This window comes from Mytilus trossulus, chromosome 1, assembly GCF_036588685.1.
Source record: "Mytilus trossulus isolate FHL-02 chromosome 1, PNRI_Mtr1.1.1.hap1, whole genome shotgun sequence".
Classification (NCBI taxonomy): Eukaryota; Metazoa; Mollusca; class Bivalvia; order Mytilida; family Mytilidae; genus Mytilus; species Mytilus trossulus.
In genome coordinates this window covers 110,213,276-110,225,466 of record NC_086373.1, presented here as the reverse complement: position 1 = coordinate 110,225,466, position 12,191 = coordinate 110,213,276, and positions in this window count along the sequence as shown.

Here is a 12,191-nt window from a genome sequence, read left to right as displayed (position 1 = left end):
TATCAAGTTATAACCGATTAATTGGCAACATATTATAATCATTTATGTCATTATAATAATAATGATGGATCTTTTTGATTACTAACTGGTGGAACTCAGAAGTTTTATTCACAATTTCGTGTTAAATGGTGATGAAGATGTCTAACCTTTGTAAAATTTGTATAAATAACTAGTACAGTGATATAATAAATATTATGAACATGCGGCAGTTTAATCTCAATTGTTAAACACGATTTTCAACATTGAAAAAAACAATACTATTCAATACATTATGGTCAACTTTTGATCTATATCCAGTATTTTTTTTATAAGTCTAACTCATTTGTTGTAACATTGAATTAAAGCTGTAACTAAAGTCTTTCTAGTTTGGTCTGATAAAGTTGGCCAATTGAAGACGGTCTATGAAATAAATAAAATACTTTTGATAAATTAGGAACGGAAATACGGAATTCTTTTCCTTTTTACGTTAATGAAATACCATTGAAAAAAAGAAAAAAATATTAGATAACTGTCATAAGCAAAGATTAAGATTTATCTGCAATTCTAACATGACGACCTTGAAACGCTTTGAGTACACACCCGTGGTAAAATATGAATATATTGCTAGGGCTGTTCCTATTGTTCTCCCACTCATATGTATTTTAATAAATAAATTTTGTGTATTTACTGTCTTCTGATTGGTTAAAATTATTAGTTTTATTTTCAATGTTGCCAATTTTAATGGCGACACGCCCACTCTGACGTTGTGTATTCATACGCCAGCATGTGCGTACATTGTTATTGTCAAGATAAATAATATAAAAAGTTCTTTGAGCCTTATTTTTGATAGAAATTTATTTATAATGAATGGCAATAATTTATTTTGATTTTATTGAACCATAAAACTAATTTTTGACTCTTCACATTTTACATAATCCGCTTCGCGGATTATTCAATGTGAAGAGTCAAAAATTAGTTTTATGGTTCAATAAATTCAAAATAAATAATAGCCATTCATTAAATGAATGAGCTAGCCGACGTCATAGATCAACGACGTCAGAATATAAGCATTTTACGGGAAAATACACGCTTGTGAAATGTATGTGAAGTTAGCAGCCGGTTCGTTATTCGTTATTCGATATTCAATATCCAACCGGCTGCTAGCAGCCAGTTTGATATTCAAAATTTAGTGAAAAATCATAAGAAAATTAAATACTGGAAATCATAAAAAGCACGATTTTCAATAGTCAAAAGGACTGATGAGATACGTAGGAATCATTAAAATGACCTTCTTCTTCCTTTATAGTACAGGCCTCCCAGGGGAGTATTATCGTACTGTTTTATGTACATGTTCGATGTGAGAACAACAAATGTGCGGTAAGTGCGGATTATCTACAGTGAAAACGGTGATTTTTAAAATAACGATAAAAACAAGGTTGTACATCTATCGAAGCTGGACCACTTGCACACCCCTTTTGAATGATTCAAGGGTTGTGCAGCTTACTATGTGTTGTGGCAGTCCATTCCAGATTCTGATGGTATCTGGGAAAAACGAGTGACGATAAACTTGAGTCCTGGCATAAGGAACGAGGAATCGTTCATTGTGTCCTCTTACTGTTGATATTACTGGCTGTAAATTCGTTGTTGGTACTGCAATCAGTTCGTGTACTACTCTGTAGAACATGATGACCTTACACTGAGCTCTTCTTTCCTGTAGTGTCTTCCAGTTTAATGCTTGTAGCATTGATGTTACGCTACTCGTTCTTCTGTAGTCATTAAGAACAAATCGTGCGCATCGACGTTGTATAGCTTCTAATTTGTTTATGTTGTCCTTAGTAGATGGATCCCAGATGGTGCTAGAGTATTCCATGAGTGGTCTTACAAGCGTTTGATAACATAATGCTTTTGTTTTACTAGGACAACTTTTGATGTTCCTTTGAAGAAAAGCTCGGGTGGAGTTAGCTTTCTTTGTGATGTTGTCAATGTGTTTGTTCCAACTCAATGTTTTGTGTATTGAGACGCCAAGATATTTCGCAGAGTCCACCTCTTCTAGGATGTGGCCGTGGATGTTATAATTTGCCTTGACTATTTTCCGCTTTGTTGTTACTCTGAGGAGTTGGCATTTTTGGGGGTGGAATTCCATCTGCCAATCTGCCTCCCATTGTTGAAGTCCATCCAGGTCGTTTTGGAGTGTGTTCACATCCGTTTCGCTTCTTATCTGTCGGTAGAGGACGCAGTCGTCTGCAAAAAGTCTAACATTTGAAGATGACACATACTCTGGGAGGTCATTTATAAAGATAAGAAACATAAGCGGACCAAGCACACTACCTTGTGGGACTCCAGACTGCACTGGTGAGGTTTCTGACGATTCTCCTTCCAGAAGTACACATTGCTGTCTGTCCTCCAGAAAGTTTCTCAGCCATTTTAATGTTGTTCCTCTAATACCGTAATGGTCGATCTTGTACAGTAGTCGTTCATGTGGGACTTTGTCAAAGGCCTTTGAAAAGTCTAAGAGAATTAGATCTACTTGCTCTTTATTGTCGATGTTTTTGGCTAGGTCTTGGATCGTGAGGATGAGTTGGGATTCACACGACCGTTCTTTTCTAAAACCATGTTGAGCATCGGTCAGGATTGAGTGGTTTTCCAGGTGTTTGATGACATTGGTACAGATGATATGCTCCAATAGTTTACATAGTATTGCAGTTAGCGAGACTGGTCGGTAGTTTGATGCTTGACTACGGTCCCCTTTCTTAAATATTGGTACTACATTTGCATTTTTCCAGTCAGATGGTAATGTGCCTTGGTCTACTGAGGCTTGGAAAAAGGTGGTTAGTATTGGCGATATTTCAGGAGCTATTGATTTCAATAATCTTGTAGAGATTTCATCTGGCCCTGATGCTTTATGTATGTTCAGATTTGATAGTAGTTTGTGTACTCCGTTTTCCCCAATGGTGATGTTTTCCATGTGTGGGTACGGGTTTGTTTTCATTTTCTTTATGGTTGTCTTGTCTTCATTGCTGTTAAATACTGAAGAGAACTGATTGTTGAGTATATTTGCCTTCATTTTGTTATCCGAATATGTGAGGCCATCTGTGTTTCTAAGTGGTGCAACTCCTCCATTTTCGCATCTTTTATTCTTGATGAAACTCCAGAACTTCTTAGGATTGGATTTCTGCTCTGGGCTTATGATGTCATGTATGTATGTAGAATATGCTTTCTTACATTCTTTTTGTGAGGTCTTTTTTATATTTTTGTATCTCTTTATATCTTTAGTTGATTTTGTTGTTCGAGCTTTTTTAAAAGCTTTCTTTTTCCTTCGAGTGATACGCTTTATTGTACCGTTTATCCATGGTTGGTGGAATCTTGTTGAAGACATTTTCGATGCTGTCGCAATTTTTCGTTGTCCTTGAATATAAACCCTTTTCCGTGCTTATTTGTCTGTATGTCATATAGAGTTTTGTCTTAAAAACAACTTCAAATATGTACTTTTGTGTATAATGTTTCTTACGACAAAAAGAAAAACCAATAACTCTAGAAATATTTTTAACTATAAATAGAAATATATATGGAAAGCCAAAAAAACAAATTTCAGTCAAAAAATGTCCAAATTTAAGGACAAAGGGCACAGGGTGATGGTGAGAGCCCCCTGATCTCTCAATCTTTCTAATATTTAAGAGACATTTAGTCAATAGTTAGATACAAAAGTGACGAAAAGGACTTTGTGTACACTTCCTGTTTTCTATGTTTACGGAGCGCCCAAAGTGCCAGTTGGATATTCAAAATATATAGCGAAAACCTACCCGAGACCGCTTAAATGAGGTTGAGACCCCCCTGGTCTTTCAGTGTCCATAAAATTCAACCAAATCATTGACTCTGTAGATATTAAGATTATATTAGATGGATTTTCCAGAAAAACGTCATCTTCAATATCTACGGAGGGCTAAGATTGTCACTTTTCAGTCAAAAAATGTCCAAATTTTAGGACAAAGGACACAGGGTGATGGTGAGAGCCCCCTGATCTCTCAATCTTTCTAATATTTAACAGACATTTAGTCAATAGGTAGATACAAACGTGACGAAAAGGACTTTGTGAACACTTCCTGTCTTCTATGTTTACGGAGCGCCCAAAGTGCCAGTTGGATATTCAAAATATATAGCGAAAACCTACCCGAGACCGCTTAAATGTGGTTGAGACCCCCCTGGTCTTTCAAAGTCCATAAAATTCAACCAAATCATTGACTCTGTAGATATAAAGATTGTATTAGATGGATTTTCCAGAAAAACGTCATCTTCAATATCTACGGAGGGCTAAGATTGTCACTTTTCAGTCAAAAAATGTCCAAATTTTAGGACAAAGGGCACAGGGTGATGATGAGAGCCCCCTGATCTCTCAATCTTTCTAATATTTAACAGACATTTAGTCAATAGGTAGATACAAACGTGACGAAAAGGACTTTGTGTACACTTCCTGTCTTCTATGTTTACGGAATGCCCAAAGTGCCAGTTGGATATTCAAAATATATAGCGAAAATCTACCCGAGATCGCTTAAAAGAGGTTGAGACCCCCCTGGTCTTTTAATGTCCATAAAATTCAACCAAATCATTGACTCTAATGTTATAAAGATTGTATCAGATGGATTTTCCAGAAAAACGTCATCTTCAATATCTACGGAGGGCTAAGATTGTCACTTTTCAGTCAAAAAATGTCCAAATTTTAGGACAAAGGGCACAGGGTGATGGTGAGAGCCCCCTGATCTCTCAAAGTGCCAGTTGGATATTCAAAATATATAGCGAAAACCTACCCGAGACCGCTTAAATGAGGTTGAGACCCCCCTGGTCTTTCAAAGTCCATAAAATTCAACCAAATCATTGACTCTGTAGATATAAAGATTGTATTAGATGGATTTTCCAGAAAAACGTCATCTTCAATATCTACGGAGGGCTAAGATTGTCACTCTTCAGTCAAAAAATGTCCAAATTTTAGGACAAAGGGCACAGGGTGATGATGAGAGCCCCCTGATCTCTCAATCTTTCTAATATTTAACAGACATTTAGTCAATAGGTAGATACAAACGTGACGAAAAGGACTTTGTGTACACTTCCTGTCTTCTATGTTTACGGAGTGCCCAAAGTGCCAGTTGGATATTCAAAATATATAGCGAAAACCTACCCGAGACTGCTTAAAAGAGGTTGGGACCCCCCTGGTCTTTTAATGTCCATAAAATTCAACCAAATCATTGACTCTAATGTTATAAAGATTGTATCAGATGGATTTTCCAGAAAAACGTCATCTTCAATATCTACGGAGGGCTAAGATTGTCACTTTTCAGTCAAAAAATGTCCAAATTTTAGGACAAAGGGCACAGGGTGATGGTGAGAGCCCCCTGATCTCTCAATCTTTCTAATATTTAATAGACATTTAGTCAATAGTTAGATACAAACGTGACGAAAAGGACTTTGTGTACACTTCCTGTCTTCTATGTTTACGGAGCGCCAAAAGTGCCAGTTGGATATTCAAAATATATAGCGAAAACCTACCCGAGACCGCTTAAATGAGGTTGAGACCCCCCGGGTCTTTCAGTGTCCATAAAATTCAACCAAATCATTGACTCTGTAGATATAAAGATTGTATTAGATGGATTTTCCAGAAAAACGTCATCTTCAATATCTACGGAGGGCTAAGATTGTCACTTTTCAGTCAAAAAATGTCAAAATTTTAGGACAAAGGGCACAGGGTGATGATGAGAGCCCCCTGATCTCTCAATCTTTCTAATATTTAACAGACATTTAGTCAATAGGTAGATACAAACGTGACGAAAAGGACTTTGTGTACACTTCCTGTCTTCTATGTTTACGGAGTGCCCAAAGTGCCAGTTGGATATTCAAAATATATAGCGAAAATCTACCCGAGATCGCTTAAAAGAGGTTGAGACCCCCCTGGTCTTTTAATGTCCATAAAATTCAACCAAATCATTGACTCTAATGTTATAAAGATTGTATCAGATGGATTTTCCAGAAAAACGTCATCTTCAATATCTACGGAGGGCTAAGATTGTCACTTTTCAGTCAAAAAATGTCCAAATTTTAGGACAAAGGGCACAGGGTGATGGTGAGAGCCCCCTGATCTCTCAAAGTGCCAGTTGGATATTCAAAATATATAGCGAAAACCTACCCGAGACCGCTTAAATGAGGTTGAGACCCCCCTGGTCTTTCAAAGTCCATAAAATTCAACCAAATCATTGACTCTGTAGATATAAAGATTGTATTAGATGGATTTTCCAGAAAAACGTCATCTTCAATATCTACGGAGGGCTAAGATTGTCACTTTTCAGTCAAAAAATGTCCAAATTTTAGGACAAAGGGCACAGGGTGATGATGAGAGCCCCCTGATCTCTCAATCTTTCTAATATTTAACAGACATTTAGTCAATAGGTAGATACAAACGTGACGAAAAGGACTTTGTGTACACTTCCTGTCTTCTATGTTTACGGAGTGCCCAAAGTGCCAGTTGGATATTCAAAATATATAGCGAAAACCTACCCGAGACTGCTTAAAAGAGGTTGGGACCCCCCTGGTCTTTTAATGTCCATAAAATTCAACCAAATCATTGACTCTAATGTTATAAAGATTGTATCAGATGGATTTTCCAGAAAAACGTCATCTTCAATATCTACGGAGGGCTAAGATTGTCACTTTTCAGTCAAAAAATGTCCAAATTTTAGGACAAAGGGCACAGGGTAATGGTGAGAGCCCCCTGATCTCTCAATCTTTCTAATATTTAATAGACATTTAGTCAATAGTTAGATACAAACGTGACGAAAAGGACTTTGTGTACACTTCCTGTCTTCTATGTTTACGGAGCGCCAAAAGTGTCAGTTGGATATTCAAAATATATAGCGAAAACCTACCCGAGACCGCTTAAATGAGGTTGAGACCCCCCGGGTCTTTCAGTGTCCATAAAATTCAACCAAATCATTGACTCTGTAGATATAAAGATTGTATTAGATTGATTTTCCAGAAAAACGTCATCTTCAATATCTACGGAGGGCTAAGATTGTCACTTTTCAGTCAAAAAATGTCAAAATTTTAGGACAAAGGACACAGGGTGATGGTGAGAGCCCCCTGATCTCTCAATCTTTCTAATAGACATTTAGCCAATAGGTAGATACAAACGTGACGAAAAGGACTTTGTGAACACTTCCTGTCTTCTATGTTTACGGAGCGCCCAAAGTGCCAGTTGGATATTCAAAATATATAGCGAAAACCTACCCGAGACCGCTTAAATGAGGTTGAGACCCCCCTGGTCTTTCAAAGTCCATAAAATTCAACCAAATCATTGACTCTGTAGATATAAAGATTGTATTAGATGGATTTTCCAGAAAAACGTCATCTTCAATATCTACGGAGGGCTAAGATTGTCACTTTTCAGTCAAAAAATGTCCAAATTTTAGGACAAAGGGCACAGGGTGATGATGAGAGCCCCCTGATCTCTCAATCTTTCTAATATTTAAGAGACATTTAGTCAATAGGTAGATACAAACGTGACGAAAAGGACTTTGTGTACACTTCCTGTCTTCTATGTTTACGGAGTGCCCAAAGTGCCAGTTGGATATTCAAAATATATAGCGAAAACCTACCCGAGACCGCTTAAAAGAGGTTGAGACCCCCTGGTCTTTTAATGTCCATAAAATTCAACCAAATCATTGACTCTAATGTTATAAAGATTGTATCAGATGGATTTTCCAGAAAAACGTCATCTTCAATATCTACGGAGGGCTAAGATTGTCACTTTTCAGTCAAAAAATGTCCAAATTTTAGGACAAAGGGCACAGGGTAATGGTGAGAGCCCCCTGATCTCTCAATCTTTCTAATATTTAATAGACATTTAGTCAATAGTTAGATACAAACGTGACGAAAAGGACTTTGTGTACACTTCCTGTCTTCTATGTTTACGGAGCGCCAAAAGTGCCAGTTGGATATTCAAAATATATAGCGAAAACCTACCCGAGACCGCTTAAATGAGGTTGAGACCCCCCGGGTCTTTCAGTGTCCATAAAATTCAACCAAATCATTGACTCTGTAGATATAAAGATTGTATTAGATTGATTTTCCAGAAAAACGTCATCTTCAATATCTACGGAGGGCTAAGATTGTCACTTTTCAGTCAAAAAATGTCAAAATTTTAGGACAAAGGACACAGGGTGATGGTGAGAGCCCCCTGATCTCTCAATCTTTCTAATAGACATTTAGCCAATAGGTAGATACAAACGTGACGAAAAGGACTTTGTGAACACTTCCTGTCTTCTATGTTTACGGAGCGCCCAAAGTGCCAGTTGGATATTCAAAATATATAGCGAAAACCTACCCGAGACCGCTTAAATGAGGTTGAGACCCCCCTGGTCTTTCAAAGTCCATAAAATTCAACCAAATCATTGACTCTGTAGATATAAAGATTGTATTAGATGGATTTTCCAGAAAAACGTCATCTTCAATATCTACGGAGGGCTAAGATTGTCACTTTTCAGTCAAAAAATGTCCAAATTTTAGGACAAAGGGCACAGGGTGATGATGAGAGCCCCCTGATCTCTCAATCTTTCTAATATTTAAGAGACATTTAGTCAATAGGTAGATACAAACGTGACGAAAAGGACTTTGTGTACACTTCCTGTCTTCTATGTTTACGGAGTGCCCAAAGTGCCAGTTGGATATTCAAAATATATAGCGAAAACCTACCCGAGACCGCTTAAAAGAGGTTGAGACCCCCTGGTCTTTTAATGTCCATAAAATTCAACCAAATCATTGACTCTAATGTTATAAAGATTGTATCAGATGGATTTTCCAGAAAAAAAAGTCATCTTCAATATCTACGGAGGGCTAAGATTGTCACTTTTCAGTCAAAAAATGTCCAAATTTTAGGACAAAGGGCACAGGGTGATGGTGAGAGCCCCCTGATCTCTCAATCTTTCTAATATTTAACAGACCTTTAGTCAATAGGTAGATACAAACGTGACGAAAAGGACTTTGTGTACACTTCCTGTCTTCTATGTTTACAGAGCGCCCAAAGTGCCAGTTGGATATTCAAAATATATAGCGAAAACCTACACGAGACTGCTTAAATGAGGTTGAGACCCCCCCGTTCTTTCAATGTCCATAAAATTCAACCAAAGCATTGACTCTGTACATATAAAGATTGTATTAGATGGATTTTCCAAAAAAACGTCATCTTCCATATCTACGGAGGGCTAAGATTGTCACTTTTCAGTCAAAAAATGTCCAAATTTTAGGACAAAGAGCACAGGGTGATGGTGAGAGCCCCCTGATCTCTCAATCTTTCTAATATTATGCAGGCATTTAGTTAATAGGTAGGCAGAAATTTTAACCTAATGTTGGAAGGGGGTTACTATCCCCACTTGGGGTTGTGAGAGATTAAACAAGCAGCTGACCACCGTCTTGACAAAGGGAGAGACCGATTGATCTCGGCAAATTGTGAGATATGGGATGAAAAAAACAAGGCGCACCGGGTATGAATACCACGAATTTTATATATTTTGATATGGACGATAGGATCGAAAGATCAAAAGCTGGGTCTAAAAACCATTTAATCGTGGATATTAGTTTTGGGTGAAACAAATTGATTTTATTTTGGATTGTTATAAAGATTAAGACATCGATCCAATAGCTATTAATAGCTGGAATTAGTTGTTGAAAACGTCAAAGCCCTGAGTGGTATTGCCAAAATGAGCCACCGCCGATGGTACTCCCGGGTGAGGAAGGATCCGTTGGATCAGTTGATCGGAACGAAGACCAACATTTGTTTAGCGTTGTCTCAACCCTATACTAGGAAGGATATTATCACCAAGCCAAACAGCATGAGTTGATAGAGGTTAGCAGGATGTCGAAAGATCGACTACTGGAGAAGTTACAGGAACAGATCAGAGAAGATAGGAAATCATTGGGGATAAAATTGAGGTACATCCACTGAAGAAAGCCTTTAAAGATGTATTTACTACCTGAAAGATGACCCCTATTATTGACATGGATGTGCAGACCTTTCTTGAGGTCTCTCAAATGTCAAGGGTGGAACTTATAGACGATTGGGCATTGAATGGATAACAAGTCAATGTGATGCTGCACTGTGAAGATTAACCCAACAGGTAAGATGGATGATGAGAACGTGGGATACTTTCACTCGGGAAACCAGATTTTCCCCTCAACCACGGACTTGCTTGAAACCCTTGAGAAGATGGATGAAAAGATCGGAGAGAAGATTGCACAGTGGACCTCTGAAAAAAAAGTGACTGGACATCGAAAGCAATTGTAAAATTTCAAGTCAATATTACCAACGACCGCTGGGTAGGTCACAATACATTGATTAGCCGGCGTGGATCAAATCCAAGAAGGCTGTAATCAATGTGAAAAATAACAACGAGGAGTGTTTCAAGTGGGCCATACTTTCGGCTTTGCAGGTAGACCCAAAACAAACGGACAGGGTTACACAGAGCTCAATCTGGTAAGCCTTAAGGATATTAATTAATTTGAGAAGGGCAATTCCACCCTGGCGGTTAATGTATATAGAATAGATGATAGTGAATTATACCCGCTGCACATTTCAAACGTTGGTGAACAGCGGGAGAGAGAACTCAACTTACTGCTGATCAAAGGCTACATGTGCTTGAACCACGTGTATAGCAAGGAAGTTCTGAGAACCAACAAAGAGTGTTGCGTCAACCACAAGGCAGTCAAGATCAGAGCTGCCCAAAGAAGGGACATACCAGCTGACTTTTGTCAACAACACCCACCCGATGAGAGTCCCTTTCGTAGTGTACGCGGACTTTGAGTGCTTTGATTTACCGATAAGGTTGAAACAAAAAACGATAAGGTTCTGTAGCAATACACAGTTAGAAGTTTAGTGTCGCATTATGGCCATGGTGAATTTTTTAAATATGAAAGTTTTTGTACAATGAAATAGATTTTTAGATAACTGAAGAATAATATAGCCTCCTTAGAGGGGTTATATGAACATTTAGATTGATTTTAGCATGTTTTATATGGTATTTATCTGTTTGACAGTCCGTACTTTTCTATCCGTAACACCCATAGTTCCATAAATTATTGTAGTGTTTATCAACAAATATTAATCGCTCGACCTTTTCAATTCAATTTATGGAAAAACGAGCAAAAATGTATGTGTGGTTTTTTTAACCTTTCGATAGATATACCGGTATGCCTATATTTTCAGGAAAGGCACAACTGTTCAAACCAACGCTTAGGGGCGTTCAAACAAACGCTTACAAGTATTCAAACCTTCACTCAGGAAGGTTCACGTCAACGCTTTAAATGATTGAACGTTTATAAAGATTACAGACCCTAAACAGTGTGAGGCGCTGGCCAGGGAGTTGCAAGAAATCAAACGGAAGATTCAAGCCAGTAACATGCAGCATCGCCTCGAGAAGATTGGACTCAACCGATACCTTTCCAAGGTGTTAAGCCTGTGGTTGAGGCTCAGCGAGATGCAGCTTCACTGATCACCTAAACGATCGTTTACCTTCCTGTAGCAGTGACAGCCCTCCATCCTCCACCGCCCAAGTTTGACTAACCACTACCCATTGTACCACCTATAGACACTCTCCTCGGACTTCGAGCACAGCAATATTTGCAGATCAGTAACGATCCTTCGCCGACCACACCTTTGGATCTCGAACTGAAAACGATGGTATCTTCATCGGAAGCTCACCAGTTACTTCTGACGGTGATGATATTTTCGTGGATGGAGTGAGGTACAAAGGAACCCTTAACCTCTGGGAACTCATGGTGAAAAAGAAATCAGAATCTTTCGAGCCCGAAGTTTTTAAGACCTTGTCGACTATGCAGAGATCCTGAACAGTTCCGGTGCCATGTATCAAGGCAATTAACCCTCTCGAGAACCCTAAGGCGATAAAGATCTAAAAGTGGACGAAGATTGTGTCTCACAACTAAAGTTAGATAAGCATTATAGCGGACTTCAAACCGTGTTTCTACCCTCCGACTTTGACCAGCTCCTCTATCGCTTGGATCTGTGCAACACTGCATACCGTGCTGGAAACAATGGTGTGCGTAACGCGATTATGGCGATCCTCGATGCCATAAAGAAAGGTGAACACATCAGCATCAAGCAATATAAGCAACTCCATCGTAATATCCTCAATTAAGAAAGGTTTTGCTCGAAAGTATGC